We start from the raw sequence: 26,207 nt of genomic DNA on the forward strand, positions 1-26,207 counted from the left end.
GTCTGAAGGTGAAAGTACCAAATGGACAAGTGAAGGTAGTTTTTTCCTGATCTTCAGGAGCGATACAAATCTGATTGTAACCCGAATAGTCGTCCAGAAGACAGTAGTACTCATGACCAGCCAATCTATCCAGCATCTGGTTAATGAAGGGCAAAGGAAAATGATCCATCCTAGTGGCCTTGTTCAGCTTCCTGTAGTCCATGCAAACTCTCCACCCCGTGACTGTTCGTGTAGGAATATGCTCATTCTTCTCATTTTCTACCACAGTAATTCCACCTTTCTTTGGCACACATTGAACCGGGCTTACCCATGAACTGTCAGAAATAGAATAGATGATCACTGCATCTTGCCACTTAAGAATTTCCTTCTTCACTACTTCCTTCGTGATTGGATTAAGCCGTCTTTGCTGCTCGACCGTAGGCTTGCTACCTTCCTCTAGCAGAATTTTATGCATGCAATAAGAAGGGTTGATTCCCTTGACATCTGCTATAGTCCAGCCAATTTCCGATTTGAACTCTCTCAGAATCCTCAGAAATGTTTCCTCATCACTACCTGAAAGGTCAGATGCAATAATAACAGGCAAAGTAGATGCATCACCTAAAAACGCATACCTCAAATGCTCAGGTAAAGGCTTAATCTCAAGAGTGGGAGCTTCCTCAATAGATGGCTTGAGGCGTTTAGGAGCTTTTTTCAATTCCTTCATTCCAAGAGATTTAAAAGGCATATCAATCTTCCTCTTCCAGGGAGAAGTATTCAAATATTGCAATTGTTCTTCACCTTCGTCATCTTCACTATCTGAATTTCCCAATAAGGCTTTTTCTAAGGCATCAAATCTTAGCAATTGATCAAGTTATGAAGTAACCACGGAATCAAACAACTCCACCTTTAAGCACTCCTCATTTTCTGTAGTAAATTTCATAGCATTGAACACATTAAAAGTTGCATCCTGATCCAGCACTCACATTGTGAGCTCACCCTTCTGCACATCTATCAAGGTTCGGCCAGTCACCAAGAAAGGTCTTCCCAAGATTATGGGAATCTTCTTATCCTCCTCAAAATCAAGAATGACGAAATCAGCAGGGAAGATGAGTTTATCAATCTTGACCAAGACATCCTTCACAATACCTCGCGGATATGTAGTAGAACGGTCGGCCAATTGCAAAGTCATATTAGTTGGTTTTGGATCAGGTAAGTCCAACTGCTTGAAGATTAAAAAAGGCATCAGATTGATGCTAGCTCCCAAGTCATATAAGCATCTGTCAGAAGACACTTTTCCACCAGTACACGGAATAGTGAAGCTTCCTAGATCCTTAAGCTTTGGAGGTAACTTCTGTTGCAGCACAGCATTCCTCTGTGAGAGCGACTGTCTCTAAATCATCTAGATTCACTTTCCGAGAGAGAATACCTTTCATAAACTTTGCATAACTAGGCATCTGCTCAAGAGCCTCAGCGAAAGTTATGTTGATATGAAGTTTCTTGAACACCTCCGGAAACTTCTCAAATTGCTTGTCCAGTTTCTTTTTCTGCAGCCGCTTAGAAAAAGGCGGTGGAGGATAAATTTGTTTCTCCCCTGTATTACCCTTAGGAGGAGTGTGCTCAACAGTAGTCTTTCTTGGTTCCACTTCTACTTCCTGCTGCTCTACTTCTTTCTCATCCCCAGCTTCTTCAGTCAACACTTGAGTTTGTTCAGGATTCGCAACCTTTCCAGACCTCAAAGTGATTGCCTTTACCTGCTCCTTAGCTTCCCTCTTTCCTGGCACTTCAGTGTCACTAGGTAGTGTGTCAGGCCGACGATTTAGCAAGGCATTGGCAATTTGCCCAATTTGATTTTCCAAGATCTTGATAGAAACAGCTTGACTCTTGCATATAAGCTTCAACTCCTCTAATTCAGATTTTGCATTGGCTTGTTGCAGCGGGAGTTATTGTCTTGGTACATATTACGGTTGCTGAAAACCAGGGGGTTGTACTTCTTAGCTGGATACTACTGATAAGGCTGTTGAACCACATTCTGAGCGTTGCTCCAACTGAAATTAGGATAATTACGGTTGTTGGGATGATAAGTGGCTGGCACAGGTTGCTGCGAACGTTGAAAGTTGCTCACGAACTGAGATGATTCACTAGAAATTGTGCACTGATCAGTCTCATGGGCACCAACACAAAGCTCACAGACACTAGCGATTTGATTAACTCCATAATTAGCTAAAGTGTCCACCTTCATCGTCAAAGCATCAAGTTGGGAAGCTATTGCAGTTGCTGCATCTAACTCCAGAATTCCTGCTACCTTTCCCTGAGTCATTCTCTGGGAAGGATTACGGTACTCATTAGCAGCCATCAGTTCAATAAGTTCATAAGCTTCATCGTAGCTTTTAGCCCACAAGGCTCCTCCTAATGCTGTATCGAGCATGGGTCTAGAAGTAGCACCCAATCTATTATAGAAATAGTTAATAATCATCCAATCAGGCATGCCATGGTGTGGGCACTTCCTTAGCATCTCCTTATATCGATCCCAAGCCTCACACAGAGATTCTCCAGTTTTCTGTGGAAACTGAGTAAGAGCATCCTGATTGCAGCAGTCTTCGCCATATGGAAGAATTTAGTGAGAAACTTTTGAGCAAGATATTCCCAAGTGGCGATAGAACCTGCTGGTAGAGAATGTAATCAGCACTTAGCTTTGTCCCTCAGAGAGAATGGGAAGAGTCGCAGCTTGATAGCATCTTCAGTCACATCATTAAACTTGAAAGTGTCGCAGATCTCGATGAAATCCCTGATGTGAAAGTTGGGGTCTTCAGTAGGAGAACCCCCAAATTGAACTGAGTTATGTATCATCTTTCGTGCTTGACTTGATCTCAAAAGTCGTAGCCCTGATGGCTGGCCTGAATATCATTGATCTTAGGCTGAGAATAGTCCATCAACGCATTCGAATTTTCTCCTTGATCTCCCATCACTACTAAAACTGGTTCTTCGACTTTCTCTTCTTCTACCTTATTTTCTTCTTCAAAGACTTCCTTTCGAACCACCACACCTTCTTCCTCGGCTTTATCCAGAGTTCTCTTACGAGTGCGCGAACGCGTATGCATACACCCTCGCTAGAGTACCTGAAATAAGACAGGAAACAGATAAGTAACAATGTCCGAGTCAATGAACTTTAACGACCACTGATGGAAAGCAAATAAACTATAAATTAACACTGTAGTCCCCGGCAGCGGCACCAAAAACTTGTTAGTCGCTAAACACGCGCTAAAATTACACGCAAGTATACGAAACACTTCACACAATTGAGACAAATTCCAATAAGTGAAATGAGCTTAAGGAATATGGAGAGAGGTCAAACCTCAGCTAGGAGACATCAAAAGGCCAATGTGATTTTAAAGCCCAAGAATCATTCATCAAAACATTCTACTAAGAATCCTTTGGACCTAGTCTATGCAACTCCTCAACCAGATGAAAAAAAATGATTGGTCACTCCATTGCAAATATTAAAGATCCAAAAGACTCAGTCTTAAAGAAAAGAATAGCAAAATTCTACAGGCATGGAAAAGAAATTTGTGTGATGGCTGGACATCCATAATTTGTAGAAGCCAAGAAAGAAGAAAAACTTAGACTTAAGCATGAGAAAAGGCAGGTTGCCTTAGAAGCTAAGAAACAAGATGAGAATCTTGCTACCAAGTTAGAAATTGAGAAGCCTGTCACTGCAACTGAGACTGAGAAACTGGAGGAACCAAAGCAGAAATCTGTAAAAAGAGTAAGAAAGGAAAGAGCCAAAATGAAGATAGAATTTGAAGAAGAAGAAGAAGAAGAAGAAGAAGAAGAACCTGAGCTTACCCAGTCTACTACTACAAATCAACCAACTTTTCCCATAATGAAGTAAGCAGAAATCAAGGTCAATCCTGAGGTGAATTTTCATAATGAACCAATTATTCCTAAGAATGAACCAATAGACTGGGAAAACCTACCTATTCCGGAGCTTAATCTCCCAATTCCAACTTCCTCTAAAAAAGAAAGAATATGCCAAGTAAGCCAGTCAAATCCATCCCATTCAAATCCAAAACCTTATCCAAACCCAAACCTATAGTCAACAAAGGAGATCAACTATTCATTTGTGACATAAAGGAGTTTTTTGACATAAATCTTTACTTGGATAAGCTAGATGAAGTGAGAGCTATTGATGCGCACAACAGACTTCCAGAAAGACTAGTGTTCAGATATAAGGGTGGAAAGGAATTTACTTGGCCTCTTCACAGCTGAAGAATGAGCGTGTTCTTGGGCCATCGTAGAAACATAGATAGGGTCAACACAATGAAGGCTACTCTATCTTAGAAAAAGTATTCTCTGCTATCAAGAAAAACTTTGGATTCACCATGGTGGCTAAAAAGGAGATACTCAACAAAATTGAACAAATAAGACAAAGCTGGAGAGACCCAAATGCTCTACCAAGAGTTTTAACCATTCCTTACACTAGGAATAGAGTGCACTTGAGGCCATACTAGTTAATGGAGTTCAAAGATGAAAAGAGCACGAGAAGGTTTTTCTGAATAGAAAACCAACTAAAGATTTCAAGCAATGAAACTCTTAAAGAAATGCAGGAGATGCTGAATCAATCTAATGAAGATGAATCTGAGTTCTACAGATAACTCCAACACCAGATTTAAGAGAACAATGAAAAGCTGGGAAAGAACACTAGACAATCAAGGAGAAAAGATTAATTTACTCAGACTAGAGGAGCACCTTGAACAAATCTTGTAAGACTTGTGTGAACTTTCTTTTGTCAACTTTCAATAAAACTGCAGCACTTAACATTTTATCTGCTATTGAATGACCTTTTTGTATATGGTATTTTGTTATCATCAAGTCCCTCTAATTTATGCCTACAATTCTAGTAGACATAAATTGGGGGAGATTGTTAGGAATATGTTGTAGGATTGATGATAATTTATCAAAACACCTTAATAGATTTAATTAAGTGAATTTGTAGCTCTCAACGGATAATCCTACTTGTCATCCGTTGAGAGAGTAGCTTATGTTTTAAATAAGTATTTGTAGCACATTCCCGTGTACTGTAATGTCTTAGAGAATTAGAAGTTGTAGGATATTCTAACTCATGTTGACTGCAAGAATGATATGTAAAATAGGTTGGCTAATTGTATATATTAGATGCCTTGTAATTTTGCATAAGTGAAATTAAGTCAACTGCTATGGAACTACTTTCAATGGATGTTTCTATAAGGCTTCGACGGATGACCCAAGTCACATTCGACGGATGATCCAATAGAGTCTCGATGGATGATTCAATAGAGTTTCGACGGATGATCCAATAGAGTCTCGACGGATGTCAAATTTAAATAGGAGTTGATAGTGACTTGACAGTCACATAGGTTGATTGTATGCAAAAGGAATGTAGCAGTCTGTAATCAGGATTATGAAGATCAAGAAGCATTTCTATTTTCATGCTAGCTTGAAGAAATTCAAAGATGTTGTTTGGAGAAATGAAGAAGCATATGATTAGACTTAGACAGTTTTGTTTTATTAGTTTGTCTCTTTCACATTTAACTTGGTAATATATATAAACCAAGAGTAGCAAGTAGAAAAATATCGATTGAAAGAACTAAGAGATAGATAAGGCACAATCTGATAAGAATTTCTAAGTTTTTTCTGTTGTAAACTCACTTGTAAGCAGCTGTGTGCACTCTTGCATCACAGAAATCTTCTACATTAATATATATATATATCTTTGGAGGAAACAACAATCCACCAAAAAGTTTTTAAACATCCTTGTTTATTTACTTTGTGTTTGAATACTTGAATATTTCTTATCCGCACTTAGTATACCCAGAAAAGTATCTAATAAAATAGATAATATGCATTCATGTAACAATATATACATATAATTTGTCTGTCATATTTCATATTGAATTATTATATTTAGACTATAAACAAAAATAAACTCATATCAATGTAATAAATACTGAAATTTCATGTTTAAAAGAACAATTAAATAAAGGGGATCATTAACATTACAAAATATTATCATGCCAAGATATTGATCATATAACTAATTTAACACTAACTCATTTATTGTAAATATGCAGGTATATTTAATATTAAAAAAATTAATAATTATTATAGAATTTACCCGTGCCTTACACGTGTTAAAGAGCTAGTTGTATAATTAAAATGGATGGGTTGCTTGTCTTTATAGTGTTCATTCTTATTCTCATTTTATAAATATGGATTGCCACATCATTTATGCATAAGGGATGAAAAAGGTTATAAATGCTCTAATATAGAAGAGCAATTACTCCGGAATTTAATATAAATTATTAATAACTCATAAAGGTTTAGCAGACTCTTAAATTACTCTTGTATGTAATATTAATTATGACTAACTCATAGCAATTAAACATATATTTATCGAGTTAGGCCTTAGCCTAGTAAGAGAAGAATCATGTATGGTTTGTTAACACTGTAACTATATAACTAACTAAATCTACATAGAGAGAGAGAGAGATGATAAAAATTGTGTACTATTTGTTCTGAAATTTTACAACTGAAGAATGAGACTGACACAAAAATATAACAGAAGGTTTAGAGGAAAATTTTGTTATCTTCTAACTAAAAATGAACAGCTGAAAAATACTATTTATAAAATAAATAAAGCTAATTACTAATTATGTAACTATGTCTCCCCCTTATAAGTTAGACGGTGAAGAATTTACACCCAACTTGTCAAGGATGGAATGATGTTGAAGACCGGTAAAGGATTTCATAAGCATATCAGTCAGTTGAATAGTACTAGAAACATAACTCAAAGAAAGAAGACCCGAAGCAAGCTTATCTATAACAAAATGGTAGTCAAAATCAATATGTTTGATATGTTTATGAAATAGAGAATTCTTATAAATGTAGATTGTTGCTTGACCCCCATTTGAATGGTATAAAAAGAATAACAGGAACATCAAGATCATGTAGTAATCTAGACAACCAAGCTAACTCAACGATAATTCTTCTCAAATATCTATACTTAGCCTCTGCAGAAGAAAGGGAGACATTATGATATTTCTCTGACTTCGAAGGTACAAGACCGTCATCAAGTAAAACAATATAACCTGAAACAGACCTTTTAGTTTGAGAGAGGACAGGTAGCTCAGTATGTATCACAATAAATTGAATTGAGGGTTGTAATCCAATAAAATACCTCTGTTTTGATCATATTTGAGGTACCTGAGAACATGTAAGGCAACATTCCAATGGGGTTCCCTAGGATCAGCCAGAAATTGAATAAGATGATGAACTGAGAAGGCAAGATCATGTCTTGTGTTCGTAAGGAAATTTAACTTTCCAGCTAATTTAGTGTATAGAGAGGGGTCTGAAATATGAGTACTAGTATTATGGGTAACTTGATGTTAAGGTCAAGAGGTTTGATAAAATGAGTTGAATCGGGATCATGAAAGGATTGAAGCAGTTTCTAGGAAAACTTTTTCTGAGATATAATAACACCAGTAGGAACATGGGTTAATTCCAAACCTAAGAAGTAATACAGAGGACCAAGATATTTGATCTTAAAGGTAGAATCAAGAAATTGCTTGACAGACTTAATTTCTCTTAAATCATTCCCAACAACCAGAATATCATCAACATAAATTGCTAAAAGCACAACAGAAGTACTAGTCTTCCTATAGAATTAAGAATAGTCTTTTTTGGAAGTAACATAACCCCTAGACAGTAAATCAAGCTCAACTTGGAATGCCAATCTCTGGAAGCTTGCTTAAGGCCATATAATGACTTTATTAATTTGCAGACTAGAGTTGGATCAGAAATAAATAGACTTCGTGGGGGGTTTTATATAGATGTCCTCATATAAATCTCCATGAAGAAAATCATTATTGATTATTGAGACATTTGCCAACTTTTTTTCACAAAAATAGCAACAATGGATCTGATTGTAGTCATTTTGACAATATGAGAAAAGGTTTCAATGAAGTCAATACCTTTTTTGTGTAAAACCTTTAACTAGCACTCTTACTTTAAATATTTATATAGATCCATCAACATGATGTTTAATCTTAAATACCCATTTAGAATAAACGGTCTTTTTGCCAGGTGGTAAAGGAATTAGTTTTCATGTATTGTTAGATATCAAGGCGGAGAACTTATTTTGAATTGATTATTGCCATTCAAGAGATTGAGAAGCTACATCATAAGTACTTGGCTAAGAAATAGGTGGTAAAGTGAGTTTACTTGCATTATAACAAACAGAATTAAGAACAGAAGCAATCAAATGTGTGCATAGTGGAAGTTCGACAATGAACATGTGGAAGTTCAACAATGTCGATAAGGATGAACAAAATCTTCCAAATAAGTGGGTAATTCATGATGTCTGTAAAATTTTCTAAGAGGTACAACGAAAAGATCCAAGGAAGACACAACTGGTGATGGTGGAGTGAATGTGGTGTCTATAGGAACAATATCAGAAGATATGGATTGATGTTCAGATGGACAAGAAATAAATCAGATGGAAAATTATTTGGAACGGATAATGGTATGACTTGAGAAGAGGAACAATGAATAAAATAAAAAATATCCTCATGAAAAGTAGCATATCTTGAAATATGAATAATGTTTGTTTCTAAATTTAAAAGTTTATAAGCTTTCTTCCCAAATGGATAACCTTACAATATATAAGGTGAGGCTCTAGGAGAGAATTTAGTTTTATTAATAGTAGAGGTGTATATATAGCTCAAGCAACCAAAAGATTTGAGGTGATTATATTGAGGTTTGACACCAAACAAAATTTCATAAGGAGACGAGTCTTTTTAAAGCTTAGAAGGGTATCTATTAATGAGATAAGTAGAGGTTAAGACACAATTTTCCCAATACTTTATTGGAAGATTGGACTGGAAAAGTAATGCCCTGAAATTTTCCAGCAAATACTTGTGTTTTTTCTCCCCAACACCATTATGCTGAGGAGTGTAGGCACATTAGGTATGATGAATGATTCCTTGAGACAAGAAAAATCTACAAGCATCATGGTTTAAACCCAACTCAAGAGCATTATCATTCATAACTACTTGACTTTAGCATAAAATTGAGTGTCTACCATGGCAATACAATATTTGATAAAATTGAAGGCATTGTTTTAGAACTTAAAAGATGAGCCCAAGTTTCCCTAAAGAAATCATCAACAATGATCAAGAAATACTTATATCTATTATAAGTGTAACGCCCCACATCCGGGGTTAGAAATCTGGGTTGTCACTCCATCCTTCAATCATTTATAACCTGTATTGATTTAATAATCCGACAGACCCCAATCTCACACACACACATACACAAGTCATAGTATTAGAAACGATGTACAACAAGTATCATTTGTTATTACAACTCAATATACTTTACAGGATCTCAAACTATTATTCATAACCTCTACATGAAGTTACAATAATCTTACAGTTATCTAAAGCCTATCTAAATGTTATGGCTTTCTTGAAGTAATGCTGCAAGGACTTCTCCTCGCGGTTGCAGGTGACTAAGTCTCTCACCGGCATTCTGTTTATCTGTTGTGTTATGACATTTAAAAGAAAGCAAGAGTGAGCAATAATGCTCAGCCATAATGTATAAAACAGTTTAGAAATAACTATTAAAATAATACTTCATCGTATAATAGAACGATTTGAAAACTTGATAGTATACACCTTTTTCTCTTTAGATCAAATCAGATATTTTATATATATCAAAATATCTTTACAATGCTCTCGATATTATTGTATACTCAGGAGAATCAATTTCTTGGTGTTATACACCTCTTTTCAAAATATTGTTTTTGATTGATTTATTAGTCTGCAAGTACCTTAATGGTAAACCCATCACCTAGCCTTAGATTACGGTATTGCATCTCAATACCAATTGGAAGAATAAGACATTCACTGAAGCCCTACTATACAATGATCAGTCGTATAACAGAATATTATTATTGCTCTCTACATGTAGCAGGACGACTTCCTTACTCCTGGTTGTCACCCTAGCCGCATTCGGGCTTTGTATACTTTCCCTTTCTCCTGAGTATATTTTGTATACTTCGCATATTCTTCAGTACACATGGTACCTTCTCATGCGGAAATTAAACTATTATTCTCCCAAGTACACGAAGTACTGGATCTCTACCCCCCTTTGTCCTTTAAGAATCCTATCATATCCCAAGAACTCGTATTCCTCGAGTTTCCAAAGCGTTTTGCTTATTGATAGGCATAACTTATTTTATATGTATATATATGTATTTCTGAGATTTTTTCGGAGGAAGTACTAAGATGATGTGAATTTACCGTTGTCAACGATAAATAAATGAGGGGGAGTTTCTTTTGACACTATAGTCAAAATATTTAAAATATGTCGAGATAATATTTTCGATGATCCGAATGGATTAGAGTGATTTTATGAAACTCGAAAAATATTTTAAAATAGGTTTTATGATTTTTAAATCATATTAAATCATTTAATAAATATATAATAATTAAATTATTATTATTAATTAATTAAACCTCAAATAATTCTATTTTAGAAGAATATTTCAAATAATATTTCTCAACTAATTTATGTTTAAGAATTTAAAATGACTTATAATAATATTAAATAATTGAATATAAAATAAAATAATCGTTGGAGAATACTTCTCCTATTTAAATGAATATCTGAAATAATATTCATTGTTCGAGTAATTAAATATAGTTGAGGGAATACAATCTTTGAAAATTATTTTAAATAAATTCGAGGTAATTAATACTTCGCAAGAGGACATCGAGTCCCTTGGAATAAAATAGCTACGAAGTTTTAATCGTCCAAAACATCTCCGAGATGATTCCCGGGTTTATACTTTATAAATGCGGACAAACTCTTGGTCTTATAACTTAAACATCACGCTATTCAATAGCGTTAATATACTCTACGATATAAGCATTATAATCTCAATCAATATCGATACGTAAAATCTCATATTTTACTGTAATGGCAAACATGACATTTCTACGAAAGACAGTAAAACAATCTTCACAACACAACAGTATATGGAGTGGTATTCTTAAACTTGCCTGGAGTCCAAGATACGTTCCCGACTTCCACTCGTTCCGAGTTTTCTAATCAATAAATATCATAATTTTAATCAGTATTCCTAATTTCATCGACTTATTTTACTAATAAGTGTAATATTTTACAATTTTCGATATTCGACCTACTCGAAATAACTATCAACCCTTGGTGGCAATGGACGGTCAAAGTGGTCTTCTAGGGTTGACTTTACCGAATGTTACTATCACGCGACTCGTACTCTAACATTTTTAATAAATCGAAAATTTAATATTTTAATACGAAACCACCTCAAGAAGCTTTTTGAGTGGTTTTACTATTTATTACAAAATTTTCACTTTAAAAATGTGAATTTAAATAGGTAAAAAATATTTTAAAAATTTGGTCAACTACAAAGTTTTACTATTCATAACGTTATCACTAAAATATTGATTTCTCTCAAATCGTTAAGTCAATCGACGCATTGTTTTTGCGTGCACGATCTTGAAAAAATTTAGAACAGATTATTTAAAAATAATTTTCTGGACAGAGGGTTAAAATCCCGAAGCAGCAGTCTTTAACAGTGGGTTGTGTTTGGTATTCTTACTCCGCGTGACCTCGGCTCCAACATTTTTATAAAATATAAAAATCAATATTTTCTTTTAAAATTTTTATGGAAGTTTATATACTCCATCTCGTACTCTCTGTAAGATTTTCATGATTTTGGAATAATCTTAAGTCGATCATTTATACTTCCAAAGTTCGTAATTCGTAGCAGTTTTTGTTGCGTAAATCGTTTTCACTAAAATGGACCTAACTTTTGAACCGTAAATCGAAATCAAGCGGTTCAAGCTCCTAAATGATTCTTACAACAATATCTATCATTATCTAGTCTTATGTTTTAAGAAAACACAGTTTACACTTTCTATATCTTTGTAGAAAACTTAATGTCGTGATTCCGTCATTTTATCATCGTTATATTTACGATCTGTGTTTCGTTTTCACTCTAAACTACTAATTACCAACCAAAAATTACATACCAGCATCTAACTACTTAATCATCACAAGAAAATCAAGTTCTTGAGGCCAAAATATCAACCTTAGCATCTAACTAACTAATATTCAAGAAATCAACAAAACAACCATCAAAACCATACTTACATCCAATGTCCTTACTTTTCTTGAAACTTAAAGCTTAAAATAAGTTTAGATGGAGGTTTATACCTTAATTGGTAGCTTGGGAGGTTATCTTCTTGATGGATAATGCTTGGTGAGTCCTTGGTGTGCTTAAGAAGCCTAAATCTTTCCAAGAAAATCAAGAAAATTCTTGAAGTTACTATTTATCACTATTCATCACCATCTTTACCAATTTATTAACCTAAGAAGAACTCAAGATACTTGGAAGAAAAAATTATCTTACCTTATTTTGATGATGAGGAATTTTCAGAATTAATTTGAAAATTGATCCATGAGCCAAGCTTTAGATTTTTATTTCCATTTCATTAGCTTTCTTGAAAAACTCGAATGAAAGGAAAAGGGGGGGGAGTTTCTCTTGGCTTCCTTTGGAAATATGGGGGAAATTATATGTATTTTGTATATTTCTAAGGTGTATATAACAAGCTTTTCTTTTTCCAAGTCTAGGCCTAGCTTGCACACCAATTGTCAAGCCTTATCATGATTAAAAACAAGAACCCTTGTTTTAAGGAAAGTTGTTTTCTACTAGCTTTTAATTTAATTAGCTAGATTGGATAATTTGTTGCTAATTAGTTTGCATTATATTTGCATGGAATTGGGATGGCCTTGGTTCGTTTATTCATTTACTTACGTAATTACTTAATCATTTCCTTGTAATCTCAATCAATCATCATAAGTGATTTGCGGGGTAATTCCTTTAATTGTAATCCTTATATTTTCTAATCTTGTACTTGGGTTTTATTCGTAGGATTTTAAATCTTTAGACGTAGTGCAATTCTCGTATTTCTCAATAGCTCATGAAATAGGGTCGTTTTGAAATATTGGTTTTCTCCGAAAACTAACGACTTTTACATACACTCATTTGTCACGTATAATCATAATAGCAACTCGGAAACCTAAATTAAATATTCGTATATGGTGTGGTCGCAAATTCTTTTATTAAACCGCAAGATAACTATTCATAAAGGGATTTTACCGAGGTCAAAAATTCGGGTTTTTACAATAAGTTTGGATAGGACATGTGTTAGGGAAAAATACGCGCTAATAATTCACGCAAGTATACGCGTTCGCAAGTAATATAGAATCTTTTCTAGTTCATTCCCACAGAGACTGAATTGGTTAACTTATGTAATTTATGTACCTATGCACCGATGATATGGCTATTATCCAATGCTAAAACGATAACAATTTTGGGTTGTTTATACTACGAATTATACTAATGATTATACTAAGAGAGTAAAGATTGTTGTGAATTATATGAGACAAACATGGGATTCTAACTTCATTAAATACTTCATTCAATAGCCTTATTGTTCTTAACCTTAGCATGCAATGGTGATGACACTAATCAGATAACACGAAAATGTTAATCGCCAACTGTCATTGCACGAAGAATATACTAATAGACATCCACAAAAGAGATAGAAGCTGAATAGACACCAATTATATTGAGACCCTACATGTCTGTAGAATTTGACAACATAAAGGTTTAAAGCACAAGTTATCTATCATGATTACACATGGCAAGTAAGATGGGTAAAATTACCTACGAATCATGCATAACAATAACACATGAACCTATGCTAGAATGGCAAGTTCTAAATCCTTAAATTCACTGTCGCTTCATTAAGAATTAATACGCTATCTTACAAGTTCGCGACTCTTATAAGATGAATAAGCACAACCAATACTAGGCTATCATACAATCACCACACACTAAAGCATACAAACAATTTAACTAAAGAAATCCATAAATAAATCCGCTAAAACCCCACAATAACGATTAGCCCATGATCGGACTCATCATCAACGTGGGTTTCGATGAAAGCATGGTATAATAAACATAGTCTTTATAACGAATTAATGAAACCAAGTATGAAACAAGAATAAGGTTCACAAAATAAGAAAACTAGCATCCAAGTTATAACTTAGAACAAAGATTCACAAGTAAAAACAAGATCTTCTTCGTTTCGTTGAATCTGTGCTAGAACGGTCTTCTTACGGCTCTCCTTGCGCTCTGGTACGTCTCTCTATTAAAAACGACCTTATTTGAATATATATAGCAGCCCTAAACAATCTGGAAGTCTTCCCTTTTAGAATCAAAGTAGAAACAGGATTTTTGAATTCAGCATCGGCGCGGGCGCGCGCTATCACAGCGTGGGCGCGCTGTCTTTCTAGAACCCCGGCGCGGCCGCGCGCTATCACAGTGTGGGCGCGCCGTCCTTCTGGGAAAAACTCAGATTTCATCTTTTTCCTGCTGCTTCGAGTTGGCTTTCCACGAGCTTTTATTCCAACAACACCTGGACACCAAATTAGCACCAAAACAATGCTAATTCACCTGATTACCTAGATAATACCTGAAATGAAAAAACACTAGAAAACATGTTAAAACACTTAACAACTTGAGTGCAAATGCATCAATTCGAAGCTTGTTAGCGCATAATAAAGTGTCATAATTGCCACTCAACAACATGGACCTCAAATGTAAACATGAATGAGTTGAAAACATTTAGTAGTATGTATCGTACTACGAGGAAAAGGCAATCTATGTTTTTTTACTTTAACACAAACATCACAAGGATTAACTGAACATTTGCTATCAATAGTACACAGGGATCGATTATTGAGTTTTGTGAAAGATAAGTGCCCTAATCTGACTTGCCAAAGTAAAGTAGATTATTACAAGTAAAAATATTTGAACATAGCTGAGAAGATTAAAGCACGTCCTTGTACAATGCTTAAGGGCATGAATAGCTTGAGAAGCTTGAGATATAATGTAGAGTTATCTCAAAATTTTACCAAGAGACAATGCCCTCTTCAGAGAAGAGCCATGCATAAAGCATGCAACATAAGAAAATGCAATAGTGCAAGCAAACTGTTTTGTGATTTTATAAATAAATAGCAAATTAATATTGAAATGTGGAACATAAAGGACATTTTACAAAATAAAATCAGATGTTAAAGGAACAATTCCGGACTAAGAAATGTCTATGACATGACCAATAGGAAGAAAATTGGTTAGGGATTGAGATAAAAGGTGTATATATATAAAGAAAGATTTATAAGCACACATATGGTCACTAGCCACACTGTCAATAATTCAAGTGAAATCTTCTGAAGAAGAAAAATAAGCATCATGTAAGGGATTATCAACAAAATTTGGAGAAGAAGCACCATCAAAGTTTGAAGAGGAAGAACCAACAAAATTTGCAGATGAAGCACCGAGAAAATTTGCATAAGAAGTACCAGATTCATAAATTTAAGCAGACTTGAGAAAATTCATTAATTGTGTGCACATTTTTGGTTTGAAACCTCCAGGCATAGTAGTTGTAGCAATATAATCTTGAGCAACAGATTGAGATGCAATATTGTGATTATTTGAGACTTCAGCATTGGCAACAGTCATGTTGGATACGGTTAACTTAAAATCAGGTGTAATGTCATGCAGTTTGAAACATTTCTCAATGAGATGACCAGGTTTCTTGCTGTAATTACAGTGTAAAGATCATTTCCTTGAATCTCTATAAAATTTCTTGTTAAAAGAACCGGTAGAATTTTGTTTGAAAGAAGATAAGTTATACTTGGATGAAGCAGCATTAAATGAAGCAGATTCAGACATAAAGTGTGCTCCAGAATGAATCTCCCTTTAGGACTCTTCTTGCAAAAGTAGAGCATAGGCTTGACTGGTTTTTAGTATGGGTGATCTCATCAGGGTAGAAACTCTCATGATAGCATATGTGTTATTTAGACCCATCAAGAACTGAATAAGTCTTTGATCTTGTTGGAGTTTTGATATTTATGTGAAGCTCCATAATGACAACCACAAGAGCAACTGATAATAAGGTATAAGGCATTAATATCATCCCAGAGCATTTTCAGTTTAGTGAAGTAATCAACAATATTACTATTTCCCTGAGATATTTCATTCAGCTCCTTATATAAACTAAACAGTTGAGTTCCCCTAGATAAACCATAGCATTCCTCTAATTCTAACCAAATCCGATGAGCAGAATCATAATATATCACAATCTTTCCAATTGACTTAGATAATGCACCTAAATCCAAGAGATTTCCATATCACCGCATCTTGACCAACTTTTAAAGTCAGATGATACAGAGTTAGGTTTTGGTAAAGATCCATCAACAAAATCTAATTTATTATGTGCAGATTAAGGCTATCAAAAATATTTAAAAAATCTGATATTCGTCCGAAATAAATGTATTGGTATCTGAAATAAGCGGATATCACCCGTATCGGAAACAAAACAAATATTATCCGTATTTGAATCGATAATTTCATATGCGGATACAGATATAGGCATATTTGTATCCAATAATATCCAAATTCGAAATTATATATATTAAATATATATAATATTTGAATATTAAATATAGATAATTATATATAATCTAAAGCTCGTTCTATAAACTTTATAATGTATGTCCGTGTATATATAAATTTAACAAATTCTAAATATATTCAACTAATATTATTATAAAAATATTATTGACGTTTATAAAAATATTATATAAGTTTAATGTTTAAAGTTAACAAAATTATATTGAAAAGATAAATAAAATATAATTTATGAAAAAATTAAAATAGTCATAAATCACTCCATTAACTTAATTTTTAAAAATTAATTTTAATTTTTACTATTTATTGTGCAATTTTTTGAATTTTTAATATAGAAACAAAAAAATTGATGGAAAATCAGATTTAGATCCAGATCTCATCCATATTCGGATAGTATCCGTCGGACCCGGATTCAGATTTATACTTGAAAAATTTCTTGATTCAGGTACAGATATATATACGAATCTTCGAATTCAGATACGAATACAGGCAGATCCGTATCCGAATTATCCGTTTCACAGTCCTAGTGCAGATTATGCTATTGTCATAGATCGTTTGCGATTATAAAAACTAGATTGTTAAAAGGATTACTAACTAGTTTCATACAAGGACTATCATATCATTGCAAATAGAGAGGATTGTCTTTAGAAGTGTTTGCAGTATGTTGCGAAGTAGAGTTATCGTATGGAATTAAGTTTTGTGTGGATGAATTATGTAAAGTTTCAGCCATTAGAGATGATGAACATATAAGTATTTGATCAATTGTCAAAGAGAGAAAACACAAACAAACTAATATACAAACGCAATTATGCAGATTGCAACAGAGAATCAGTTATTATCGGTGAATCAACATAATGAACATCATAAGAACAAAAATGATTATGTGATTAAAAATGTAATTTCTTTAGATCAAGCAATGTTTCAAGAAAATTAAACATTTGAAGAGATCGAGAAGAACACGTTGAGACATCGTGAGTTAAAGAAGAACAATTTGAGTAAGAAATTCGATAGTCGAAGTAAACCTTTAACGATTGGAGCAAGAAAATCGGCGATTCAAGTAGCTATCTATTTCGTAATGATGAGTACATAAGTAGAAGTTAATGTGCAGGCTCTGATACCATGTTAACACTGTAAATAAATAATTCTACATAATAGGTAAGAAGAAGATGAGAGAGATAGAGAGGGGGATGGTAAAAACTATGTGTTATTTATTCTTAAATGTTACAACTGAAGAATGAGACTGATACAAAAATAGATGTAGAAGGTTTGTAGGGAAAATCTGTTATCTCTTGACTAACTAAAAATGTACAGCTGAAAAATACTATTTACAACATAAATGAAACTAATTACTAATTATGTAACTCCAACATAGGCCTAAGAGCAACCCCAATGGTGTTACCCATTTTCAGCCACTCTAATATATGAAACTATCGATTCCTAAAATAGAGGGGGTCAAAAAGTGAATTCACCCGACGATACTCCATATATTAGTTCCTATATTTCAAAAAAAATTAATTAATATAAATTAAGAAAAATCCTCATTTTATTATTGTTTTAATGTAATCATCTTAAGCAATATTAAATAACAACTAAATATGCTTATTTCGTTTACCCGTTATAAAAATTTTAAATCATTAATATATTAAAATAAAATTTTAAAATTAAATAAACAACACAAAAATAAAACAAAACAAAGAAACATAGCGAAGTTGTAATAACCCCCAAAATTTTGAACTTTTTGTAACCCTTATGAATAGTGTTTTTGCTGAATGAGAAAACTTTTCATGCCACACTATGTAGGGGTTCTGTTATGGATATTCTGAGATTTTATTAGTACTCTATATGGTATATAAGTGTATGTAAAGATCGTCAGAATCCAATTCCGAACACTTTGATTTTTCCCGGAAATCCACTAGATACGGAAAGAATTGAGTATAAGGTAACAGGATAAAAATGATTTAAATTAAAGGATTATAAGAGAGGATCATAAAAGGATTATAATGTATTGAGAAAGGTTAAGGAAACCCAAGTAATAAGATCCCGGGTATGATCCCTCAAACGAGAAACGAGAACGAAAGTTAAGCGAACTGTATAACAGATCAGCGGTCATTAGGCAAACAATTAGGAAGTTAATCAAGGAGGTTAGGGATGATGAGGTCATCCAACCAATAAGAAGAGGGCAAGTAAGGGATGATGACATCACAAAGTGACATTAGCATGACATAAGGGGAAGGAGGCTTGGTTGATTTAAAACCACACAAAGTTCAAGGTTAGAAAGGTAATTAACCAAAAACAAAAAAAAACAACCAAGCTAGCCAAAACAAATCAAAGCAAAACACAAAATCATTTCTTTTTTCAACATTGCTCTCGGCTTTTCTTCATTTCAAGAAGAAGAATTTTCAAAATTCAAGTTCCAAGCTTCCTAAATTAGTAAGGTAATAATCTAGTACTCCTTATGCATAGATATGGCTATCCTATAACTTTAAGCCTCCAATTCATTCTCAATCTCTTCCAAGAAATCAATGAAGAAGATAATGAATAGTGATTTCAAGATTTTTAACTTGATTTTTCTTATTTTTCCTTTAAGATCCAAGCATCCCTAAGTCATCTCAAGGCTTCTTAAGGCTTCCTAGCTACTCACATCACTTCAAAGAAGGTATAACATCTCCAAACCCTAGCTTTACTTTGTATATTAGGATGATTTTGATAGTTATGGTAAAAGAGTAGCTTGATGCTTGCATAATTAGAGTTTGGGTTGGAGTTGTGGTAAACTAGATGTTGAAATCTTATTGATTGGTTAAAGGACTTAAGTATAGTTTAAATTCAAGTTTAAGAATAAGTATAAATTGTTAATGTTGAGTTGATTGGGGCTTTTATGATGTAGTGTGGATGGATGTTGGTTGTATGAATGAATTGGGATTGATTGGTGGTTGAATTGGAATGGTATAAAATTGGGAAATCGCGTAAACATAGCCGTCATAATGTCCAATTTACTTTAGACTGCTTTTGTTTATAACATTAGGACCCGAGAACTCCCTGCTAGGTTTTGACCATTGCCATGTTTAGATAGTTCATGTTACGAGCTTCGTTTTGATATGTGGTTCGTTTGTTTCCGATGTACGGTTTAGGAGAAACGGCCGTTTTAAGTAACGACGTTTCGCGAACGAATCATTACCCCTCGCCTTACTTTGAAACATATGTTAAAGACCTAAAAAGGGCTAAATAGAGTATGAAACATTTATGTAGAGTGTGTTAGGCAGTTGATAAGATACTCGCGAAAGAATCTCCTTAAAACTCATAATGGTTAATTTATTAAAAATGGTGGAGCCGAGGGTACTCGAGCGACTTAAGTGAATCGTTAAGCGCAAAGCGAGCGTTAGAGTCTAAATTGGTTAAAGTATAGATCTATAAGTGACTTTGGTTTAATTTCAACTCACATGTTGTTTATAGGTTACCAGACTCGTCCCGAGCCATTTGTAACCCCCAGTCGCTCAGGCAAGTTTTCTACCCGTATAACTGTTGTTGTGATGTATATGTGTATATGCATGATCTTGTGATAAATGCATATTTGTTATTAGCAAATTCTTGCGATATATTGTAGCATGTGATATGGTATATATGCATGCCTGTTTCATATTCTTGATTTATATATCTGTTGGTTCAATGCTTATAGTTGCATAATACATATGCTAGAGATAAGCGGTATTTGAGTTTACCCTTAGTATAGGGGATCAAAAGGTGAACATATTTCTAAACCGGGAGTCGATGTTCCCGAGTATATATATATATATATATATATATATATATATATATATATATATATATATATATATATTTATATATATATATATATATATATTTATATATATATATATATGGATATAGTTTTCAAAACTATTGATCGAATAAGGTTTATTCGATAACTTTATATTAATTAATGAATATTATTTGAATATTCATTCGAGGACTTATGACTCTGTTTATTATATTTAATGATTATTAATTGAATATTCATTTGAGGATGTATGACTCACTTTATTTTATTTAATGAATATTATTTATAATATTCATTCGAGGTATTATGACTCCGCTTATTATTTAATAATATTCTTTATTTTATTAAAGAATAATGTTTCGATAATCAAACTTATTTTCGATTATTCAAATAAAGATAGTACTTTCGTATAAGTATATCTTTGGTTATTTAATATCCATTTCAAGTATGAGTTTTAAAACTTCTACTTCGAATATTTTAATAAGGATTATCTTTATGAGAATATTATTTAAATAATAATATTCAGATATTTCTAATATATCGGGACTGATTTATTTTAATAAATCAGCAGTACTCCAAACATTCTTAAAAAATGTTTTCGAGTCTTCAAAATGATTTTTAAAGGAGTTCAACGTTAGTTGACCTTTCATTTCGTGCAATGGTTGAGCCTTAGTCCTATCAGAACTCAAAGAGAATATGTAATTTTCATTATTACTGTAGTAAGTCTCTTTCTAGACTTGCGAGTTGCGTCTAAAAATTTCCTTATTTGATATATGAAAGTAGGTGTTAATAAATGTGCCCATCAATATCAAATCCTCAGTGAGATTGTATTCAATTCAACACATCAAAATTCCTCTATGAGGGTTGCCATCCCCTGTTGATTCAATACATATTCACCTCAATGTCGTAACTTCTGATGGTGATCTAGAAGTAAAGCTAAATATAAGAAAAATGTATATATACAGACAGGGTTACCCACTTACCTTTGTATGATACTCTGAAACAATCATCATAGGAACATTTTGAGTGACGGCTCCAACAAACTGAATCACATTCGGATGTCTAACCTTTTCTAACAATGTTAACTCATTTTTGAAAGCATTTCTGCACGCAAGGAGATATAGAGTTGGTAATGTAGAAACTAAAACGCCAGATAAGAATTAATGTTCTGAAAAAACATATTGTATGGCATAATCACTATCCAAAAAGCTAATGGAGGGAAATAAATTCGTGTTCACTAAATGATCAGAAAGCTGATGTATCTAAAACATTAGTAATTGTGAAAAGTTGTCTTTTACTAAGGATACAGATGATGATGCTCTATTCCAGAAACCCCTTCTGAAGTAGAATGAGCTATAAGACTAGGTAAATGAAATGTGCGAGACAGGGAGATATTAAAGAATGAGAGCAGTTCTAATAGCCACATAATTTGTATAAAGAATTATCAAAAGATGATATCCTCTAATTCTCCTTGCAGCAATAGAAATTTAATTACATGAAATATATCTAAACATCTTTATTGACACTCAGACAGGCTCCACTTCATTACAAGGAGTACAAAAAGTGTCTGCCTGTCTGGCGTTTAGGCTTTTGAGATGCTTATTTGACTTGGGGTTTCTATCAATTAATTTTGTCTCCTGCCTAGCAATTAGTGAAAATATAAGTGAACACAGCATTTACGACAAGGCGGACAAGCCATACAGCAGGGTTGGGGAAAGTGAAACGCTGCGGGGAAGGGACTAATGAGAACCTTTATACTTGGAATAAAAAATCTTCACTTGCTTGGACATGTCGGAATTATGCTTGGTAGCAAGTGGTATTACTGGTTAGAGCTTAAAATCTAAAAGATTGAGATCGGTTATGCATTGCCCTCTTGAATAAGTTCAATAAATTATCCTACTAAGAGGAGCGAAGTTAGAAGCAGAAGGTCAGATCTAGGTGGATGGGAGTACAATCAGGATACATATGTAACTGCTGGGAGGAAGAAAAGCTAAGTAAGGAAATAACAAACTGAGGAGAACATATTATCAAATTAATCTTGAAAAGTATAGAAGCTTATGCACAGATTTCTATCCAGACAGTGCATATTCAGATGTTGGAAGCCTTGGCTCGTGATACTATTTCTAAGAGTAACAGTATAATACTAATGTACAAATTCACATATAAGAATATTATACAGTATTGCACAACACTAAATGGAGCCACGCCACTGAGTATTACTGAAGAAGGGGCTTGTCGTAAATGCCAAATGGAAGCAGGTTCATTAACAACTCATTCCAGGTATGATAGGTATATACTTAGCAGAGGATCACATATTTATCATTTTCAGATGTTAGAATTTCATTCCAATTTCTGTGTCCAGACTACAAAACCAGATCCTAATGCGTTTGATGAGTGTAGCATGATAACTAGAGAAGTCATGGGTTTAAGAAGGTCATTTATTCTAAACTTTTTTTTTTCAATTCAGATATGCATACAATGAACAAGGTACATGCTATTTAGCAAAAAACCAAAAGAAGAATTCTACAAGAAACAAAAGCATAAACTATATTGTAATAGTCTCATATTTTTTCAGCCACTCTAATATATGAAACTATCGATTCCTAAAATAGAGGGGGTCAAAAAGTGAATTCACCCGACGATACTCCATATATTAGTTCCTATATTTCAAAAAAAATTAATTAATATAAATTAAGAAAAATCCTCATTTTATTATTGTTTTAATGTAATCATCTTAAGCAATATTAAATAACAACTAAATATGCTTATTTCATTTACCCGTTATAAAAATTTTAAATCATTAATATATTAAAATAAAATTTTAAAATTAAATAAACAACACAAAAATAAAACAAAACAAAGAAACATAGCGAAGTTGTAATAACCCCCAAAATTTTGAACTTTTTGTAACCCTTATGAATAGTGTTTTTGCTGAATGAGAAAACTTTTCATGCCACACTATGTAGGGGTTCTGTTATGGATATTCTGAGATTTTATTAGTACTCTATATGGTATATAAGTGTATGTAAAGATCGTCAGAATCCAATTCCGAACACTTTGATTTTTCCCGGAAATCCACTAGATACGGAAAGAATTGAGTATAAGGTAACAGGATAAAAATGATTTAAATTAAAGGATTATAAGAGAGGATCATAAAAGGATTATAATGTATTGAGAAAGGTTAAGGAAACCCAAGTAATAAGATCCCGGGTATGATCCCTCAAACGAGAAACGAGAACGAAAGTTAAGCGAACTGTATAACAGATCAGCGGTCATTAGGCAAACAATTAGGAAGTTAATCAAGGAGGTTAGGGATGATGAGGTCATCCAACCAATAAGAAGAGGGCAAGTAAGGGATGATGACATCACAAAGTGACATTAGCATGACATAAGGGGAAGGAGGCTTGGTTGATTTAAAACCACACAAAGTTCAAGGTTAGAAAGGTAATTAACCAAAAACAAAAAAAAACAACCAAGCTAGCCAAAACAAATCAAAGCAAAACACAAAATCATTTCTTTTTTCAACATTGCTCTCGGCTTTTCTTCATTTCAAGAAGAAGAATTTTCAAAATTCAAGTTCCAAGCTTCCTAAATTAGTAAGGTAATAATCTAGTACTCCTTATGCATAGATATGGCTATCCTATAACTTTAAGCCTCCAATTCATTCTCAATCTCTTCCAAGAAATCAATGAAGAAGATAATGAATAGTGATTTCAAGATTTTTAACTTGATTTTTCTTATTTTTCCTTTAAGATCCAAGCATCCCTAAGTCATCTCAAGGCTTCTTAAGGCTTCCTAGCTACTCACATCACTTCAAAGAAGGTATAACATCTCCAAACCCTAGCTTTACTTTGTATATTAGGATGATTTTGATAGTTATGGTAAAAGAGTAGCTTGATGCTTGCATAATTAGAGTTTGGGTTGGAGTTGTGGTAAACTAGATGTTGAAATCTTATTGATTGGTTAAAGGACTTAAGTATAGTTTAAATTCAAGTTTAAGAATAAGTATAAATTGTTAATGTTGAGTTGATTGGGGCTTTTATGATGTAGTGTGGATGGATGTTGGTTGTATGAATGAATTGGGATTGATTGGTGGTTGAATTGGAATGGTATAAAATTGGGAAATCGCGTAAACATAGCCGTCATAATGTCCAATTTACTTTAGACTGCTTTTGTTTATAACATTAGGACCCGAGAACTCCCTGCTAGGTTTTGACCATTGCCATGTTTAGATAGTTCATGTTACGAGCTTCGTTTTGATATGTGGTTCGTTTGTTTCCGATGTACGGTTTAGGAGAAACGGCCGTTTTAAGTAACGACGTTTCGCGAACGAATCATTACCCCTCGCCTTACTTTGAAACATATGTTAAAGACCTAAAAAGGGCTAAATAGAGTATGAAACATTTATGTAGAGTGTGTTAGGCAGTTGATAAGATACTCGCGAAAGAATCTCCTTAAAACTCATAATGGTTAATTTATTAAAAATGGTGGAGCCGAGGGTACTCGAGCGACTTAAGTGAATCGTTAAGCGCAAAGCGAGCGTTAGAGTCTAAATTGGTTAAAGTATAGATCTATAAGTGACTTTGGTTTAATTTCAACTCACATGTTGTTTATAGGTTACCAGACTCGTCCCGAGCCATTTGTAACCCCCAGTCGCTCAGGCAAGTTTTCTACCCGTATAACTGTTGTTGTGATGTATATGTGTATATGCATGATCTTGTGATAAATGCATATTTGTTATTAGCAAATTCTTGCGATATATTGTAGCATGTGATATGGTATATATGCATGCCTGTTTCATATTCTTGATTTATATATCTGTTGGTTCAATGCTTATAGTTGCATAATACATATGCTAGAGATAAGCGGTATTTGAGTTTACCCTTAGTATAGGGGATCAAAAGGTGAACATATTTCTAAACCGGGAGTCGATGTTCCCGAGTATATATATATATATATATATATATATATATATATATTTATATATATATATATATGGATATAGTTTTCAAAACTATTGATCGAATAAGGTTTATTCGATAACTTTATATTAATTAATGAATATTATTTGAATATTCATTCGAGGACTTATGACTCTGTTTATTATATTTAATGATTATTAATTGAATATTCATTTGAGGATGTATGACTCACTTTATTTTATTTAATGAATATTATTTATAATATTCATTCGAGGTATTATGACTCCGCTTATTATTTAATAATATTCTTTATTTTATTAAAGAATAATGTTTCGATAATCAAACTTATTTTCGATTATTCAAATAAAGATAGTACTTTCGTATAAGTATATCTTTGGTTATTTAATATCCATTTCAAGTATGAGTTTTAAAACTTCTACTTCGAATATTTTAATAAGGATTATCTTTATGAGAATATTATTTAAATAATAATATTCAGATATTTCTAATATATCGGGACTGATTTATTTTAATAAATCAGCAGTACTCCAAACATTCTTAAAAAATGTTTTCGAGTCTTCAAAATGATTTTTAAAGTTAGAGTGGACCCCAAAACTCATTTTTATATTTAAGATCTTCCTTTCAAAGGGGATTTAAATACTCGCTCAAAACCTTGGGGATCCAGCTCTGTGGTGTATTTTACATTCGCAACATGGTTGCTGTTTTGAGAAAACAAATGAATTGATTACTTACCCAACGTTCGGGAAGTAAGCCCATCTAATTGAGTCGGCATAAGCGACAGGCCGGGGTACGGTCTATCAAAGTGTAAGTGGCTGGGTGGCAGTCCATCAACGCGTAAGAGGCCGGGTGGCGGTCCAGCACAAGGTCCTAATGAGGCCAGGGTGAT

The 26,207-nt window shown here is 33.4% G+C and overlaps 1 non-coding gene across 1 annotated transcript; it reads left to right on the top strand.

Moving 5' to 3' along the window:
- Positions 1 to 2,462: 2,462 nt before the first annotated feature.
- On the top strand, positions 2,463 to 2,568 carry LOC141694869 (small nucleolar RNA R71). The gene has a single exon (XR_012564150.1). It is a non-coding gene; the product is annotated as a small nucleolar RNA R71 (small nucleolar RNA).
- The last annotated feature ends 23,639 nt before the right edge of the window (positions 2,569 to 26,207 follow it).

Source organism: Apium graveolens, chromosome 10 (assembly GCF_009905375.1).
Source record: "Apium graveolens cultivar Ventura chromosome 10, ASM990537v1, whole genome shotgun sequence".
Lineage (NCBI taxonomy): Eukaryota > Viridiplantae > Streptophyta > Magnoliopsida > Apiales > Apiaceae > Apium > Apium graveolens.